At 40.9% G+C, this 6,996-nt stretch overlaps 1 long non-coding RNA gene across 1 annotated transcript; it reads right to left on the bottom strand.

Annotated features, from left to right (window-relative positions):
- Nucleotides 1-305: 305 nt before the first annotated feature.
- On the bottom strand, nucleotides 306-3,035 carry LOC147362808 (uncharacterized). Its single transcript, XR_015135832.1, has 2 exons — nucleotides 2,927-3,035; nucleotides 306-433 (listed from the first exon to the last, which is right to left on the bottom strand). It is a non-coding gene; the product is annotated as an uncharacterized LOC147362808 (long non-coding RNA).
- Nucleotides 3,036-6,996: the final 3,961 nt, after the last annotated feature.

The raw sequence follows: 6,996 nt of genomic DNA, 5'->3' as shown, positions 1-6,996 counted from the left end.
GCAGGGGCTTTATAGTACCACCTGGGAAGCCCTTTACATATAGAGCTCCTACCAATTTCAAAGAGCAGCTTTTAGAAATGGATCGCACTTAAGATACAGATTAAGGCCAGTGGGCCAGAATTGTTCAATAAAATCCCTTGTGGGCTGGGGAGTCATGGTGCTATACCTAGGGTTTAATAAGGAAGTCTAAACACCATCTGACAGTCCTGTCCTGGCTATGTCAAGTATACCCCAGACTGCCTTGCCGGGGACCCTTATACTGTACCCGTTAGTAGATGAGCAGGAGGAAGTTAGTGACGACAAAGGCCATTTTCTCTGCGTTTTATGGATTCAAATGCACTGAAAGTACCAGGTCAAAAGTTCAGAGTGGTGCTTGTTCGTTCTTCTGGCAGAAGTGCGATCACAAGGGAGAAGGAGTTACACTCTGCAAGAACTGAAAGAGAGAGGATTCTGAAGACATTATCAACCAACTCCAGTGAAAGGGCAGCTTACACTGCATTTGATTCCTAAGACTACAAAAAGTTTCAGGCTGACGCTGTAAGTGCATTCTGAAGGGGAAAATAAAGTATTTCCTCCAGTTCTGGCAGTTCCGCAGGGAAAAAGAGGTATTAGCAGAAGTCTGAGCCTTCAGGGGTCTGGCCCACATCCCAGCCAGATCCTGAGAAAATGGCAGGACTTCCAAAAATTCTTGTGGCAGGGATCTGCATTTCCTGTCCTAAATGGTTAGGCCATCTGGAATGTCTGCTAGGGAAGCATTACACTGTCCTCATAGGCTCCCAAAACCACTTCAAGTATTCTACAGAATAAAAATAAGTGGAATAAAAGCAAACCAACTCTTCCAGAGGGGAGAGGCACAAACATACCAGAGTCAGATGGAAAGATCAAAATATACAGAACTAAGAATGTTAAATGTACATTTCACTGAGCTTCACTGAGCGACATCAAAGAGTCAATTTAAGATGGAGAACTGAATTTAATGTCAGGCCATTTGGGCCACGATTTCCTCCTGTAGTTTTTCAGCTACTTCCCTTAGGTAGGTAAATGGTCTCCATACAGGTGCGACCTCAGAAGGCAGGTGGCTCCTTGCAACAACCCCCAGCTCCCAAAAAGCAACCAAAGTGTTTTAATGATGGAGAGACAGGCATTTCATCTGTCTATACACAAGACAGCATTATTCTTCTTTAGCTGTCACTGTCATTTTAGAATATATATGCAAAGGAACTGACAAGTTAAAACGCTGAACAGGGAATCTAGGCATAATGCAAGCATGCCCATACGTGGTGTATTCATTTTCTGTTACTGTATAAGGAGTTACCATAAACTCAGTGATCTTAAACAATATCTATTTATTATCTCCCAGTAATGTAGGTCAGAAGTCCAAGCAGGCGACTGAGCTCTCTGCTTTGGGTATCAGACGGCTAAAATCAAGGTATCGGCTAGACTGGACTAACCTGGATGCTCTGAGTAAGAACCCGCTTCTAGATTCATTCCAGCTGCTGGCGTAATTCAGTTATATGGGCTATATAAGACTAAGGTTCCCATTTCCTCATTGGCTATCAGTAAGGGCCCATCTCAGCTCCTTAAGGTCATCTATATTCCTTCTCACGTGGCCCCTCTATCTTCAAACCTGTAGAGCCCATTGATTCCCGCTCACCATTGGAATCTCTCTGATTTTCCTTCTGCCTGCCGCCTGAGAAAAATCTCTGCTTTTAAAGGACTCATATGGGCTTCCCTTGTGGCTCAGTGGTAAAGAATCTGCCTGTCAATGCAGGAGACATTGGTTTGATCACTGATCCAGGAAGATCCCATGTGCTGCGGAGCCGTAACTGTTGAGCCTGTGCCCTAGGGCCCAGGAGCCCCAACCACTGAGGCCCACAAGCTCTAGAGCCCATGCTTCACAACAAGGAAGCCACCGCAATGAGAAGCCCATGCACCATGACTATAGGATATCCCCTACTCGACCAACTAAAGAAAAGCCAGCACAGCAGCGAAGATCCAGCACAGCCAAAAATAAATAAGCAAATAAAAAGTAAAAAATAAATAAAGTGCTCCCGTGAGTAGATTAGGTTCACCTGGATAGTCTCCCTTTCGATATATAATAAGGAACCTGATCACAGGAGCAACAGGGAGCAAATATCTTGGAGATCACCTTGAAGGTCTGCCTACCACGTATAGAGCATGACTCCTCCCAAAGACAGAAACAGCAGAGTGATTTCCAAAGAGATGATGACTTGAGAAAAAGTGGCCTGCATTTTTGTGTATGTGTGAAATGTACAACCACAAAGAGTGTGGTGGCAGCTGTGGTTGTCACATCTCTCGTGCTTGTTGCTAAGTATCCTTTAAAATGACCTCAGGCATACATCCTACCTCTGCCCATACAGTTCTTCCCCTTTTTGACTTCCTGCCTTATCCCATTTCCCATCATAGAAGTCTCAGCCCTGGGAATTCCCTGGCAGTCCAGTGGTTAGGATTCTGTGTTTTCACCCCTGAGGGTCTGGGTTCAATTCCTAGTCGGGGACTAAGATCCCACAAGTCAAAAAAAAAAAAAAAGAATATATTCAGTGCTGTTACTCATGCTCTGTCCACACAGATCTCATTACATACACCTTTCCTTTCTCAGGTCACTCGGAGCTCCTGAAGGGCGGTTAAAGAGTCAGAGGGAATTCTACTTACCTGTAAAACCCCTGCTACTCTCTGCATGAAACCTGACCCAGTATAGGCACCTAGTGACTGACTGTAAGATTGAGATAGGTGGTGCCATTACCTGCACTGTGTTATGTATAGGCAGTAAATTATATGCCCAACAGCTTTGCATGCTGTTATGTTAGCAAAACAGATTAAGGTTTTAAGTCCCACAATAGCCAATCAATATATATTGCAACACAGAATCCATACACTTCTAAATGAGTTTGTACAGTTCAGTTACCTTCTTTCTCCATTCAGGTAATACAATTCTCATATTTAATCTGCCAGGTGATACGTGAGCTCTCAGAAGCCAGGGGATTATCTTCTTTCCTCCTGCAAATGATATCAAAATTAGCTACAGTAAATATGTCATTGCCACTTCTGCTCCAGGTAAACACGTGATTTGGTAAATAGACAGTGATGGTTAACGAATTAGCTCTTCTTCACTCAGAGTAGTCCAATCTCAGATTATCACCTCATACCAATGTCTTATCAAACCAAGGAACATGGGAAGCTCAGTGCCAAGGATCCCAATGTGACCACTGTCCACATAGCATATGGAGCTACTGTTCAGATGTGCAGAGTCAGAGTGGCAAGATGAGTATGCATCATTGAGGCAGCTCTAAGGAAACCCCTGATTGTAGAAATTGAATGCCTCCAGTGACATGAATTTAAATGTTGTCCTGAGGCTAACATAGATCCAGCGACTTTTCCTGAATAAAATGTAATTGGAGAGCAGCCAAGTGAAAGAGGAGGTAGGGGAAAACTGTTGTGACTCTGAATCTCCAATGATATGTTCATGGAACATCCCTGAAGCAGGCTGGCCAGCCCCTAAAATGTCCTGCCTAAAAGTCCTCTGCACTTCCCATAGATTAAACTCTGGACAAGTGTCCCACAGAATCAGGGACAAGAGCCAGATTTGGATACTTAAAAATATTATCTGTGCTCTCAATGGCCTTACTGGTGCCTCAGCAAGATCACTGCCGGCAGTGTTAGTAATTTAACCCCATGTGTTGTTCCTGGCTACATACTGGTTAAGCCTTAGAGTGTGCAAGGCTCAAAACATAAAGAAAATAGATGAGCTGTGTACAAATTGACTTTATAAGAAAACAAATCAGAAAATGAAGAGGATTGTATATCTTTAGTGCTTACCATATATGATGCATTAACCATATATTCTAACAATAATCTTCTGGCTCTATGCTTTAAAAGTTATGGACTAAATAAGGGTCTTGGTAATTTAGCATAAGTCCCTTTAGATAAGGTTCAAACATTGCCCATAATATATTGTAAACATGTTTTACAGTGAACAAGTGCATCATTGTGGTTGTTCTAAATAGATCAAGCTTTGTGATATTTTGATTTGTTTTTGTTTTTTTTCCAGGGAGCCCTCTTGTGGGTAACAGGCATATTACTGATACAGATTTTCATTGACTTGGTTGGAAACGAGTTGGGGAAAATGCTTCATGTTTCATTCATGATAAGCCTGAATATGTATATAGGTTTTAACCCCCATATTGTTTCTTCATTTTTAACTTCCTAAGTTCAGTTATAGAATCCCAGTCTTCTAAGCTTTCAGAGGATGTTAAAAATCATCTGGTCTGATGTTTCCCAAACTTATCATCATTATTATCCAGGGAACATTTAATTTTTTTTTTTTTTTTTTTACTTTATTTTTTGGCTGTGCTGGGTCTTTGTTGCAGCACGTGGGGTTTCTCCACTTGTGGTATGTGGGCTGTTCTTGTTGTGTCACACAGGCTATAGAGTGCAAGAGCTCTGTACCTGTGGTATACAGGCTTAATCTCCCCATGGCATGTAGGATATTAATTCCCTGACCAGGGATCAAACTCGTGTCCCTGGCATTGGAAATCAGATTCTTAACTGGACCACCACCAGGGAGGTTCCTCCAGGGAGCATTGTAAGTGTACATATCCTTGGGTAATACTCCAAAATATTCTAGATTAGTAAATCTGGAATGGGGATAGCAATCTTTATTCTTTTAAATATTCCCAATTTATTCTGATTATGAATCACACTTAACCCTACAATTATCCAAACCCCGCTTCTAGCTAAACTTGTTACAACCCAAGGGAATTTTAAATTTATTCATTCTCTTTCCAACTCAATTGTGAACTTGACAGGGATAGGACCCTGCTTGACCTCCTGTCCCCCCGCTCCAGAACCTAGCGTGGTGATTAGAAAGAGTAGGTACCCAATAAATATTTGCTCGACTGAGCAAGGTAATTCCAGTATACTAATTTGCATTGTTAAGAAGATACAAATTACAGTCCAAATGGATTTACACTCTGGAAAACTCCCAACAAAGAGATTTCAGTATAAAATCTCATACCATTCTCTCAATACAATGACCTTACAGAATCAAGGAGCATTCAAACAAATATTGTGTGTATTTGTAATTTTTCTATTGAATAGTAGGAATAAAGTTGATATTTGTTTCCCCCTACTTGAATTTAAAAAGAATCTGCTGTTACATTTCAGTTAGGGTTAATAAAGTTTTCCAGCCCTTCTCACTATTCAGTGTAATGTACTCATATGAGAGCAGTAACAGAAAAAGACAATCTGTGTGGAATTGTACAACATGGGTCCTCTTATTTATATGCACAATTTTGAATTCCAAGAAAAAAAGAAGCAAGTTGCTATGCATTTACCTTTACAAATGCTAGGATGAGGCAAGATTGGACATAAGCAATCGGATCTGACGATAATATATTCCATTTGCAATTGTTAGAGATTTATGCAAGATAGCAGGTAACACCTTCCTTTTGAATTTCAAATGCTGTATAACCTTTTGAAGATAACAAGGGATATTCATCCGAAATAGTGGTAGGAAATTTATAACGGAAACCACATAATTAGTTGTTATTTTCTGCAAGTACCATATACTCTGATAGGAACATGGGTAGGAAAAAATAATCCCTCAGGAAAAAGTCAGCTCCTTTTCTTTTTCTTTTTTTTTTTTCTTTTCCTTTTTTACAGTCAAACAGCTTGGCACATTGGTACCTAATAATTTAGAAGAATATAAATAAAATGTAAGACAGCATCCTGAAATGCTTATGAACTCTACTGGATTTTCAGGTTTATTTCTAATGTATATCCTTATCAAAACAGCAAATAATATGGGTCTGGGTTAAATTCTTCAGCATGATAGATATCCTTTAGTCTGCTGCTGCTGCTGCTGCTGCTGCTGCTGCTAAGTCACTTCAGTCTTGTCCGACTCTGTGCGACCCCGTAGACGGCAGCCTACCAGGCTCCCCCGTCCCTGGGATTCTCCAGGTAAGAACGCTGGAGTGGGTTGCCATTTCCTTCTCCAATGCATGAAAGTGAAAAGTGAAAGGGAAGTCGCTCAGTGGTGTCTGACTCTTTGTGACCCCATGGACTGCATCCCACCAGACTCCTTCGTCCATGGGACTTTCCAGACAAGAGTACTGGAGTGGGTTGCCATTGCCTTCTCTGATCCTTTAGTCTGCTACTGCTGCTGCTAAGTCACTTCAGTCGTGTCCGACTCTGTGCAACCCCATAGACAGTAGCCCACCAGGCTCTTCCGTCCCTGGGATTCTCCAGGCAAGAACACTGGAGTGGGTTGCCATTGCCTTCTCCGATCCTTTAGTCTAGAACCTAGTCATTCAATATAAGAAGAAAGAAGCATGAATTTCATTACCTTGGGTTAATTCTTTATACGTGTTTCCCAAAATTCAACACCTCAGCTTTAGGCTTACTCAACTTTAGTAGCTTTACTCCAACAAGAGTAACTCATCAGGTTACTCTGTGGAGGTTTTCCTCAGTTATTCTGGAACATGTAACCATTTCATTTACTGAATTACCATAGACATGGTTGGCTACAATATATTTTTGTTGTTATTACTTTATAAGAATTTGTAAGAATTCTTATACAAGTGGGTACACTTGCTCTCATGTCTCTCCTTAAATTAGAATTTATCTGTCAACGTTAAGATGGCAAAGATTTAGTTGAACATAATTAAGCATGTACTACAGAATGCGAATTGTATGCTGTTTGCTAAACATATAACTTGGGAATATAGACACTTTTCAATCAGAAATCATTGCATTGTGACTCTTGTATTAAATCTAATACTAATGTTCTGTAATGAGTTGATTTTGATATGGATTTTGCTTGTGTCTCTAGTCCTGATTCTTTAATTCTCCAGTCGGAAGATCATCTATGTGAGAGCCATTGTCATTCTTCTTCCTCTTCCCTTTTCCCTCCCCCTCCCTCTTCCTCATCTCTTCCTCCTTTTTTTCCCCCTTTGTTTCAGAGCATTGTATTAATAT

Source organism: Bos grunniens, chromosome 11 (assembly GCF_055505025.1).
Source record: "Bos grunniens cultivar Pamir isolate PY7600 chromosome 11, Bosgru_T2T1.0, whole genome shotgun sequence".
Lineage (NCBI taxonomy): Eukaryota > Metazoa > Chordata > Mammalia > Artiodactyla > Bovidae > Bos > Bos grunniens.
This window is presented reverse-complemented; position numbering and strand designations above follow the sequence as displayed.